The sequence below is a fragment of the Puma concolor genome, chromosome A3 (assembly GCF_028749965.1).
Source record: "Puma concolor isolate L17-30 chromosome A3, mPumCon1.1.hap2, whole genome shotgun sequence".
Lineage (NCBI taxonomy): Eukaryota > Metazoa > Chordata > Mammalia > Carnivora > Felidae > Puma > Puma concolor.
Genome location: NC_141669.1, coordinates 33545879 through 33558204, shown reverse-complemented (window position 1 = coordinate 33558204; position 12326 = coordinate 33545879). Strand labels below are relative to the sequence as shown.

Genomic DNA, 12326 nt, shown 5'->3' with positions numbered 1-12326 from the left:
GTCTCTCAAAAATTAATAAATATTTAAAAACATTTTTTTAAAAGAAGTTGGACTCAGATTAGGAGGTTTAGTTAGTTAGCAGAGTGGAGCTTAAGGATTATGTTCCTCCATAAAGTGAAATGATGCAACTAATAAAAGTGAGAAGAAAGGAAGAATATCAGACCCAATTTAAGTTTCATCTTTGTCTCATCACTGATAGCTGGGAGGAAATAGGATAACATTTAGGTCGAGAAACATAAGGTACTAATGTCAAGCGTTACAAAAGTCAAAATTGAAAAGGAAAAATGGGGCATATGGGTGGCTCAGTCAGTTAAGCATCTGACTCTTGATTTTGGCTCAGGTGGTGATCTCATGGTTCAGGAGTTTGAGCCCCACATCAGGCTCTGTGCTGACAGTGTGGAACCTGCTTGGGATTCTCTGTCTCCCTCTCTCTCTGTGCCTTCCCCGCTCGTGCTCTCTCTCTCTCAAAAAACAAATAAATAAACTTACAAAAATGTCATAAGGGGAAATCATTATTTACTAAAGTTGGATGGTAGAGAACAGAGTAAGTGCAGTAGAAAAGGAAATAAACCATTTGTATGATTCATCAGAATAAGGATCCCCCGGATGCTATATGAAAAGAGGGACCTGAGACATTATGTTAAATAGAGAAAAACGCTAGCACAAATTTACTAACTTTTTATTTTATTTTATTTTATTTTAATGTTTATTTATTTTTGAGACAGAGCATGACTGGGGGAGGGGCAAAGAGAGAGGGAGACACAGAATCTGAAACAGGCTCCAGGTTCTGAGCCGTCAGCACAGAACCCGATGTGGAGCTCGGGCCCACGAACTGTGAGATCATGACCTGAGCTGAAGTCGGACGCTCAACCGACTGAGCCACCCAGGCGCCCCAAACTTACTAACTCTTTAAAATACAAGAGCTACTCACACACAAAAGAAAAGAACATACATATGCCATATAGTGTATAGATTTTTAAAACACAGAAAATTCAAAAAAATCAGCAAAATCCGAGAAGAATCAAGAAATAATAAACGCAGATATAAAGAGCAGAACCTAATAATTAGTAAATCAGAATAGCTATGCGATATAGTAACATCAAAGGTTGGCATAAAAACTAATAAAATTTTTTTAAATTATGGACATCTCCACTAAATGGAGAAACTTAGGTGAAATTGACAAACTCCACAAGAGTTAATAAATAATAATGACATGAAAAAAATGGAAAGTGGCGCCTTGGTGGCTCCGTCGGTTGGGCCTCCGACTTCGGCGCAGGTCATGATCTCGCGGTTCGTGCGTTTGAGCTCCGCATCGGGCTCTGTGCTGACAGCTATCTCAGAGCCTGGAGCCTGTCTTTGGATTCTGTGTCTCCCTCTCTCTCTCTGTCCCTCCCGTGCTTTCTCTCTCTCTCTCTCTCTCTCTCTCTCTCTCTCTCTCAAAAATAAATAAAACATAAAATACATTTTTTAAAGGAAAAAATGGAAAAATCTCATAACTATCAATGAAATTTCATTAGTAAATAGCACTTTTGTTTAATGAAAACTCCACAATGTTATAGCCTCACAAGTTAACTCTTCCAAACATTTAAAAAAGAAATATATTAATCTTACATAAATTCTTCCAGATAACAGAAAAAAAAAAGAAAAGAAAACATCCCCAACTCATTTTATGTGGCCAAAATAATTTTGATATCAAAAGTTGATAGGAAAACTACAGGTGATGTTTCTTGTGGATATAGACACATAGATGTATCCTAAAATATAAAAATGAAAAACAAGTCTTTATCAGAATACATTAGAAAATAATAAGACATCATTATCAAGGTAGGTTTATGCTAGGAATACTAGGAACGCTTGGAGTACAAGATAGGTTTATACTAGGAATACAACCAGATCAATATAGTTCGACCATGAAGTAACATTTATAAAAAGAAAACTCATGTCAACATTTTAACATAGGCAGAAAAAGCATTCGAGAAAACTGAACTTCCTTTTGTGGAAATTAGAAATATCTAGGAATGTCCTTAATCTGATAAAAAGGAATTGGTAAGAACTTGGAGCACATTGGAGCATATGACTAATGATAAACGATAAATTGTTCTTTGCCTGAAATGAGGAGTGAGGCACAAATGCTCATTATTCACAAATCCATTTGACAGTTTGCTAAAAGTCTTAGCCAGAACAGTAAGAAAAAAGAAAATATAAGGATTGAAAAGGAAGAGGTAAAAACGCCATTATGCACAGTCGATGTGCACATGAATATTGAAAATCTAAAAGAAACTATAATGAATTATTATATATAGTAAGTGATTTTTCAAGGCTGCTGGATACTGTAATGAAAAACAAAACAAATAAAGTTCTTCTATATACTAGCAGTAAACAGTTATGAAAATATTTGAAAATATGCCATTTTGGGGGCACCTGGGTGGCTCAGCCAGTTAAGTGTCTGACTCTTGATTTCGGCTCAGGTCATTATCTCGCTGTTCCTGAGATTGAGCCCTGCTTCAGGCTCCTACAACACAAGGCCTACTTGGAATTCTCTCTCTCTCTCCCCTACCCCTGCTCTCTCTCTTTCAAAATAAATAAATATTTTTTTAAAAAATAAAAAAAGGGGGCACCTGGGTGGCTCAGTCAGTTAAGCTTCTGACTTTGGCTTAGGTCATGATCTCTCTGTTCATGGGTTCCTGTCCCGTACTGGGCTCTGTGCTGACAGCTCAGAGCCTGAAGTCTGTTTTGGATTCTAGGTCTCCCTTTCTCTCTCTGCCCCTCCCCTGCTCATGCTCTGTCTCTCCCTCTCTCAAAAATAAATAAACATTTAAAAAATGTTTTAACAAAAACTCTTTAAAAATTAAAAATTAAAAAAATAAGGTCTTTTAAATAACATCAAAAATGTGAAATATTTTATATAAATCCATACTTAGATAAAATACCAATCTAATGACAGATGCATAAGACCTCTCTGTAAGCATCCTATAAAACATTATCGAGAAAAACTTCAAAAATGGAATAATATACATGGTTCCTAGATTTAAAATCTCAAAAGTTTAACTAGGTCGAATCACTCTGTAGAACTCGGTGCATTCGCCATCAAAATCTGAAAAGATGTGTGTGTGTGTGTGTGTGTGTGTAGACAAGGTTGATTCCAAAATATATATGGAAATGCAAAAACAAAAAATTACCAAGAACCCTGCAGAAAAAAACAGATATGATGACTTATTTTATCAGACATGAAGACATACTACAGACCTTCAGTAATTAAGACCATGTGTTGTTGGTTCAAGGTTAGAAAAATAGGTCAGTGGACCAAAATAGAGAATCTACAAGCAAGTTTGCAAACATGTGGGAATTTGATTTAAAGCAGTCTTTTCAATTTTTTAAAATCTTTATTTATTTTTGAGAGACAGCGCACGAGCAGGGAAGGAACAGAGAGGGAGACACAGAATCCGAAGCAGGCTCCAGGCTCCGAGCTGTCAGCACAGAGCCCAACATGGAGCTTGAACTTAAGAACCGAGAGGCTCATGGCCTGAGCTGAAGTCGAACGCTTAATCAACTGAGCCACCCAGGTGCCCCCGGAGCAGTTTTTTCAATTAGTGGAGCTGGATTAAATGGATAACCATGTAGGAAAAAATGAAGTTTGACCTCTATTTCACACTATCACAAAATCAGTTAGTGATGAATGCAAAAAAACAAGCATAACAGGCAAGTGCCCCTAGGCCATAAAACAGAAAACTATCTTATAAAATTATTGTACAGAAAATTTTCTTATGTGGGACACAAGACCATTGTACATAAAGAAAAATTAATAAATTGGGCTACGTTAAAACTTTATCAAAAACATCACAGAGTAAAAAGGCAAGTGGACGAAAATATCTAAAACATATATGCTTAATAGGGGGTCACACACAAAAAATATATATATATTTTTTTCAATTTTTTTTTTAACGTTTATTTATTTTTGAGACAGAGAGAGACAGAGCATGAACGGGGTAGGGTCAGAGGGAGAGGGAGACACAGAATCCGAAACAGGCTCCAGGCTCTGAGCTGTCAGCACAGAGCCCGACGCGGGGCTCGAACTCATGGACCGTGAGATCATGACCTGAGCCGAAGTCGGCCGCTTAACCGACTGAGCCACCCAGGCGCCCCTATATATTTTTAAACTCTCAAAAACTGATGTGAAAAATATAATTAATTATAAAAACGGACAAAGTACTTGAATAGACACTTCATAAGATGTATGCACTGGTGACTACTAAGTGTATTATTTACTAATGATTAATCACTACATAAATGCAAATTAAAATCATAGTGTGATACATATCCTAAAATATTGGAAAAATGAAGATATTCATGCAATGTTTACGGCAGTATTAACTGGTTTAATCCTACAGCAAGAGAGTCTGGCATTCTCTACAAAAGCTGACAATACGAATAGACTATGACCCAGCAATCCCAGCACTACTTGTAAGAGCCCCAAATCGGAAACAAACCAAATATCCTCCAATGACAGAATGAGAAGACACATTCAGTGGAAGATTATAGAGAAAAGAAAAGAACTACAACTATATGCGATAGCTGGATGTAACAGATATTCTATCAAATTAAAGTGGCAAAAGAATAATATATACTGTATGAATCAATTTATATTAAATTCAAATCAGTTAACAAAATGTGTGAATCTTGAATCAACCTTCATTTGAACACTCTACCGGATGCTCACTTGAAAACTGTTATAGATGGCACCTATATTTCACTTAGCAATTAGATTTGTTGTTATATAAACATACTGTATACTAATCAATTGGAAGAAACAAAGATCTTAATCGTGAAGAAAGTGGAAAAGACAGCCCTTTGTGATTTTCTTTATTTTTAATTTATTCTAGCGTTATTCTCATAAATGGAAATATATACATTATCATACTTTAATTTTGTCAAAAGATATTTTCTCTCAAGTTTTGAAGAATTGAAATTCAGCATTAGCTTATAAAGGCTTTCTTTGTTTTCATTATGTTCTCAATGTAATAATTTTTCTATTTCCTTCCCCTATGAGAAATCTCTGAGCTTATTAACCTGAAGTCTTCAGCCTTTTAAAATTACAGTGGAACAGTTTTTGTTGTCCATAAAAAAACTCTAGTTTTCTAACCTACCCCCTCCCAATTTTTTTAGTAAGAAGTAGATACTGAACTAAAGTAATCTTGGAGGACATTACATTATATTGAAAGATTTTTAGGTTAGAAATCCAAGGTGCCTTAATAAATGTATATTCAAGATGCAGAAGATTGGAACATACCCAAAACTTACAACTTGTTTTTCTAAAATTCAAATTTAACACCACACACACACATACGGGCACACACGCCCTCCCCCACACAGTCCTAGCAGAAAAAAGCTATATTTTACTATAGATTTATAAATAATTTCCACTACCTGTCTCTTCTCTGTAAACACTTACGGTTAAGATCCAAATGTGTATCTCTGTCTAGAACAGAATAGATAAATGAACAATCTAATTAACAGTAATTCTGTTCACACTGTTGCTTTGAACACCAATTATTTAAAGATTTAATTAAGACCTTGATTTAAAATTTCGTTCATGTAAGTGTTTAGGAATCTTAGATTTGTAAAATGAAATATGAGACTGGTACATTTTAATTAGAGTTTGTAAAATGCAAATACCATTTCATTTAGCCATTGAGAAAGAGAAACAGCAACTAAGCAAAAAGAAACTAACTCTGAAGTGAGGAGTAATTTTGCAAAGTGTTCCTTTCTACTACAAACAGTAATCCGTGTTCTTAACTGTTACATGTACAAAGAAGAAATATGACTCCCATATCTTATGCTTCTTATGAAGCAACTATTCATAATAGTAACTATTGCCCAAAATCTCTGTTAGTCAAACAACCCTCCTTTAGGCAAAGACTATGAAGTACCACGTGTGATTTGCTATTTTTCTTTTTCTTGTTTTAAGAAATAGTACTTTAAAGTAGTTCTTCAAATATCTGAATTATCTTACAGCATTGGATGTATCTATTATAGTTACATAATATTTTGATTTAAAAACATGCATTTGGCACACATAAGGAAAAAAATAGCTCCTAAATTTACACATTCATTATTATTTTTTTTAACGTTTATTTATTTTTGTGACAGAGAAAGGCAGAACATGAACAGGGGAGGGGCAGAGAGAGAGAGGGAGACACAGAATCTGAAACAGGCTCCAGGCTCCCAGCTGTCAGCACAGAGCCCGACGCGGGGCTCGAACTCACGGAATGTGAGATCATGACCTGAGCCGAAGTTGGACGCTTAACCGACCTAGCCACCCAGGCGCCCCTATACATTCATTGTTAAGTAAGAAGCGCTCATATTTTTGAAAAACCCCACCTGTTATAATAATCGCCAAATGATTCTTTCCATGTTTTATCTACAACTTGTTACTCCCTATTTAGCATCCTTTTTTTCCCTCTTTTTCTTTCTCTTTTTTTGCAATACCTATCAGATACTTTGCTGAATTTTGGTACTTCTAAATAGGGAATAAAACTAGGCTACGTAGGCAAAAATCTTAGAAGACAATGATGGTGATGATGATGACTGATGATCGTCATTCAATTAGTTTCTCATTTAATTCTCATGCCCCCAGGACACTTGTGTTCTTATTATCTCCATTTTTATAAATGAGGAAATTGAGGCCATTGAAATAGTTAAAATAAGTATTTAACTTCTCAGAGGTAGTGAGATCAGAGCAAGATGTTAGGGCCAGAAAGCTGGGCTCCAGAGATTTATCTTTTCAAACTAGTACAGTTTTTAAAGTCAAAGGTGCATTAAAAGTAATAAAAATTGTTCAACATGTTGATATATTTGTGACATCAAATTGGTTTTATTATGTTCACGGACATAAAACGATGTATTCAACAATTTTTGAAGATAAAATTCTTTCTAAAAATAAAAATAGCATATATAACAAAACAAAACTGGAACTTACATTGATAAATATATGTGTATATATACTTTAACATCATACTTTTAAGTAATCTTTACACCCACTATGGGGCTTAAATTTACAACTCTGAGATCAAGAATTGCATGCTTAGGGAACCTGGGTGGCTCAGTCGGTTAAGCATCTGTGACTTTAGCTCAAGTCATGATCTTGCAGTCCATGAGCTCCAGCCCTGGGTTAGGCTCTCTGCTGTCAGTTTGGAGCCCAGTTTGGATGCTCTGTCTCCCTCTCTCTCTGCCCCTCCCCTGCTTGCACTCTCTGTCTCTCAAAAATAAATAAACTTAAAAAAAATAAATAAAAAAGAGTTACACACTCTACTGACTGAGCCAGTGAGGCACCCCCCACCCGTCAAAAATTTTTTTAAATATATAAGCAGGATAATTAATTTTGGCACTTACTCCAAAATGCTTATAAATAAATTTCTTCTTCTTCTTCTTCGTCTTCTTCTTCTTCTTCTTCTTCTTCTTTCTCATCTTCCTATTTATTTAATTTTGAGAGGGACAAAGACAGAACTTGAGTGGGTGAGGGGCAGAGAGAGAGACAGACACAGAATCCAAAGCAGGCTTCAGGCTCTGATCTGTCAGCACAGAGCCTGACACAGGTTCGAAACCTGGAACCAGATCATGACCTGAGCCAAAGTCAGATGCTTAACCTACTGAACCACCCAGGTGTCCCATAAATAAATTTCTTAGCTGTATCTTACGTTGTAACATTGGGATTTTTTTTTCCTAAAGAATGCATTTTTAATATTGTTTTACTTCTTTTAATTTTTGATAAAATTGGTACAATCTTCCTTTCAAGGATTTATTTTATAGCTAATGAATGTGAAATTGTTTGTTGGCATCTTTAGTTCACGCCTTTCTGTAGAACATAACAGTTTTATTGTAAATCCCCTTGCCGCAGGGGTTGAGATACTTGATAAGCTCAGAGCAAACTGTGTGAAAAAAATAGCCTTGATTCAATTTTCAGCTGAAATGCATAAATATTTTAGGTCAAATTTTTTCGCAAGTACAATCATTTACCTCCATTCAACATACTTTCTTGGACAAATATGTTTATAAGTCAAAACTCATCAAATGGTTTTTATTCATGATTTATTTGAACACTTAGCAAAATGTAGTTGCCACGAAACTGAAAGGTCTTCTCAAAGTAGACATGAATCCAATTAAAACTAAGAGATTCTCTCAAAGATTTTTCCCAAAGTCAAGCTATCCCAGAGCCCAATTATGTAACTTTAATATTCAGTCTTATATACTGTTTACTCTCTGTGTTTAAATTCTTCCATTCCTCTTTGTTTTTGTAGGGAAATGTTTCAATATGTTTTTGCTTGCTTTATTTTCAATAACTTGCAATTCGCTAAGGCTTCAAACACTGAAAAATGTTGGCACTCTATTAATCGAATCCTTTAGCTAAAGATTTCCAAAATTGCAAAACAAATGCTATCAAAATCAGGAGTTTCATTTTCAAAAATTAGCAGTAGAATCTATAATTGTGAATTATTTCACCTTTTATTAAATGAAGTTCCAAAGCATTACTTGAATTCTATGAATTGGGTTAAAAATTGAATTATGTTTTTAATCAGATAACACTGGTTCCTGCGGCTCCACGTGTAAAATTATTCTTTCGTAAAGTCTTCTTAAAATAATCGTTAGCCTTTGAAGTAGATGCAAATGCTCATTCATCGGATTTGTCTTTGTTTAAGTGTCAAGGGACACCACCACAGCCCTCGTGAAGAATGATAAACATGGACAAAAATTTGTGCAATTCAGTACTAATCATTAAGTTGCTAAAGAAATGTAAATGTAGTACTTATTTTCAAGCTTTACATGCATTTGTGTTTTTTGAGCTATTGCTGCTTAAGAGTATCTTTCAAAAACACAAGTATCAAATATTATACATTTACACTCCAAAATCACTGTAACAAGATTTCAGACTGTTCTCTACAGACTCTGTGGGTGGAACTACTTAGCCTCTATTTCCTGCACATTGATTTCAGGTACAAGTATCCTATGATGTCCCATATTTTCCACTGACCCTACCAAACGGTTGCCTGAAGGCCTTGTGCATCTTGAAGCCATTCACACAGGCCTACTGGCTCTACCGTCAACTGCCTGGAAGAAGCAAGCAGAGTTGAGTACTTTTTCCCTTTATCAGCTGAAACCTAGCTTTTCCTGTCAACACACGCTTTGATGTATCAGCAAGTACCTGCTGGCTCCTACTTAGACGTTGGTTAATTATGGAAAGGTTTGGGATAGGAAAGATGGATTATTACAGGTCTTCTTTAAGGTTTAATGACATGCTAAAGAAAGAATTCTGTGTACTATACGTGCCTTTGTGTCTGTTCTCAAACACTATCAGATGAGACCGTGACAGAAGCTAGAAGTTCAAAGTCAAAGAGTAATAAATTCTCATTGATGCAAAGTCATCCATAAAATAGGATAAATCTAGGATTAAACAAGGTAGCCTCACCTCAGAGCTCTTGACTTTCCCAAACTTTTGGAAGTCAGTTATAATATATGTGGCCCAATGGGTTTAAAGATCACTAGAAATGGAATGTTTTGCAACATCCAGACAGACAGATCTATTTTTCTTCATCTGAGCTAGATTCTTTGTCCTCAGCCTGGCTAAGAGTTTTATAGGCATCACAATCACTGGGCCAGTCCTTTGTAATGAGGATGAAAGACAGAGAACAATCCCAAAATACATCCTCTATCAGAGTATCAGGTCAGAATATAAACAGGTAGATGGGCAGAAAGAAAATGGGGAAGCTACCTTTAAAAACAGCAGACAAATCTCATAAGGTAGCTCTCTGCTTCGCCTTGAACTGAGAAACTAAAACCACCGCTTAGCAATTTTATCTTTTCCTCTCCACCATACTATTTTTGGTTTGTAGCTATTGTGCCTGGATTATTAAATGCTTTCCTCGCTGAGCTGTCTTTTCTTCCTTTTCAAAAGCAATCTGCAAAACACTGTCAGATTAATATTCCAAAAAACTGTTTCACATGAGCCGATCATTTAGCTCAGAAGTCCTTTAGAGTTTAAAGTACTATGTATAGAATAAAGTTCAGAATAAAATTCAAGGTCCACCTGACCCTTCTGGCTTTCAAAATCATCCACTGCCTATTTCCAATACTCCACTGTACTCCCATCTTCCTCTACACGTATGTATGCACGTTACATCCTCTGCTCAGAGGATACTAATGCAAACAGTCCCCAAAACCCATCAGCCACATTCATACCACTCTGCCCTTATTCATACTATTCTTTTAGGCTAAAATGTTCTCCACCCCGGTCGCCATCTATGCAAAGCTTATTTCTTCTTAGAGATGCAATGCAAGTTCCACTGCTTGCCTCGTCATTTCGGGCACAACGTAGATCTTGCCTGCCCTGGACCTGAACATTGTTGTTCTTGACATTGCTTTGGGTTATATTCCAGGTAAACGAACTTTCTCTTCTCAAAATGAGCAGCTTCTTCAGACAAAGACCATTGGCTATATCTTTATGTATTACATGATACCTAATATAGATCTGTAAATGTGCCTATATTTATACCTATATCCTATTAATAAAACCCATTATAAATTGGTGACTTCTCAAATTATCAGTTGTAGAGTGTATTCGTCTGTTGCAAGATTGTAACATTCAGACTTTACCCTGAAAATCAACACAGTCACAAACTGAGTATCCAGCAACAGCAAACACATGCCAGATCTTTATAAAGAAAAAAAAAAAATACTAAACTAGAACCAACTTGTTGAGGATTCAGAAGAGAACTACGTCTTCTGATACATTATTTTTCCTGGGCTTTTAAACTCTTTACAGTGGCTCTTATTTCCATCAGTTTACTTTTCTGTATTCAAATTTAACACAGAATGTGCTTGAGTTGATTCTGATGTCATAATTAGATTAGGTATTGGCTTCTCAAGACTAAAATCTAGCAGTTTAAAACAATTTTTAAACATCAGTTCTACTGACTTTAATATTGTTCAAATAAGGCATAACACACCAGCACAGAGCTTTGTCCTAAATAACTATAGGTGTAGAAAAGGCAAAATTGTTTTTATTCACTCCCTGATTCCAAAATCAGGGCTACAGCGACGTTCTGGCCTCAGTGCCGAACAGATACTCATCAGAAATGCTGACACTCAGAGAGATGCTCTCAACAATTTTTTAAATATTAAATTGAATAAATGCATATTGATGTAGTCTTTCATTTCTGTTCACAAAATGTAAGAGTCTTGGATCCTGTGAGAATTGATCAGAGCTTTCCCATGGAAATAAATTAAAAATACAAATGGCAATAGTAATGATCATTTCACAAATGAAGAGAAAGGAAAGATTTGTGTCAAATAGACCATACCAAAAAAAAAAAAGAAGAAGAGAACAACTATTTAAGGAAATTGTATTGTCATTTTAAAAAATGTAAATATTTGCTGAACTGGGTTCTGTCTTTTTAAAGATGTTTAATAAAATGTGTAATATTATCTACGAGAAAAATTAGGAATAAAAATCATTCATTCAAAATATTCACTCTGAGGCTAAATTCCATTGTTAAAAAGTTAAAAATCTGCCCTAAGCCAAAGAGAATAGTTTTCTGTTTCACTTTGAGAAAGAATATTAATGAAATGTGAAATAATTTTCAAACTTTTTATTTCCTAAAAACTAAAACAAGACAGAGCACAAATGAGCAGGGAGAAAATAAACTTAATATTTTCCAAGTCTTACTTTTCAATCAGAAGCCAATTGATAATGAACAACTTGATGAAATGAATGGAGTTAGGGTAAAGAACAAATTTGTGCCTCTAAAACTAAGAGCTATCTCATTTTCTGAAATTGTGATCCAGAAAGTAACCGGAATATTAGGCAAATCCACGGACAATGCCAAAACTCCATTAACCATTTGATTGTCCTCCTGGTGCAGGGTGACAGTAAAATGGCCAGAGCTCATTCGACTATCTGTGCTCTGTAAGATAAGCATAAATAAGATGATAAGATTGCTCTACAAGTAAAATGCTCTACTTATGAAACCAACGGAGCTGAGGAAGAAGGATAAAGTCAGAGTAGCTAAAATAATGCTATCCCTACCTAATGTGTGGTTATGGATTACTTAATTCTCCCCAAAACTTAGCTGTACCGGATCTAACATCAGTCCACAATACTACATTCCATTTTCTTTCACCATCCCGATTGCATTATAGGAATACTGGCTACTAACTTCTCTTGAGGAAAGGAAGAATTTATTTATTTATTTATTAATGTTTATTTGTTTTTGAGAGAGAGAGAGAGAGCATGAGCAGGGTAGGGGCAGAGAAAGAGGGAGACACAGAATCTGAGG

The 12326-nt window shown here is 35.4% G+C and overlaps 2 long non-coding RNA genes across 3 annotated transcripts in view; one reads left to right on the top strand and one right to left on the bottom strand.

Moving 5' to 3' along the window:
• LOC147582355 (uncharacterized) overlaps positions 1-7474 on the bottom strand; it is a 41934-nt gene extending 34460 nt beyond the window's left edge. The window contains exon 1 of the long non-coding RNA XR_015248697.1: positions 7390-7474. This is a non-coding gene — a long non-coding RNA (uncharacterized LOC147582355). The remainder of the gene's footprint in view (positions 1-7389) is intronic.
• LOC147582354 (uncharacterized) overlaps positions 1-11125 on the top strand; it is an 862122-nt gene extending 850997 nt beyond the window's left edge. For both annotated transcript variants that reach the window (XR_015249015.1, XR_015249014.1), the window contains one exon: positions 8988-11125. This is a non-coding gene — a long non-coding RNA (uncharacterized LOC147582354). The remainder of the gene's footprint in view (positions 1-8987) is intronic.
• The last annotated feature ends 1201 nt before the right edge of the window (positions 11126-12326 follow it).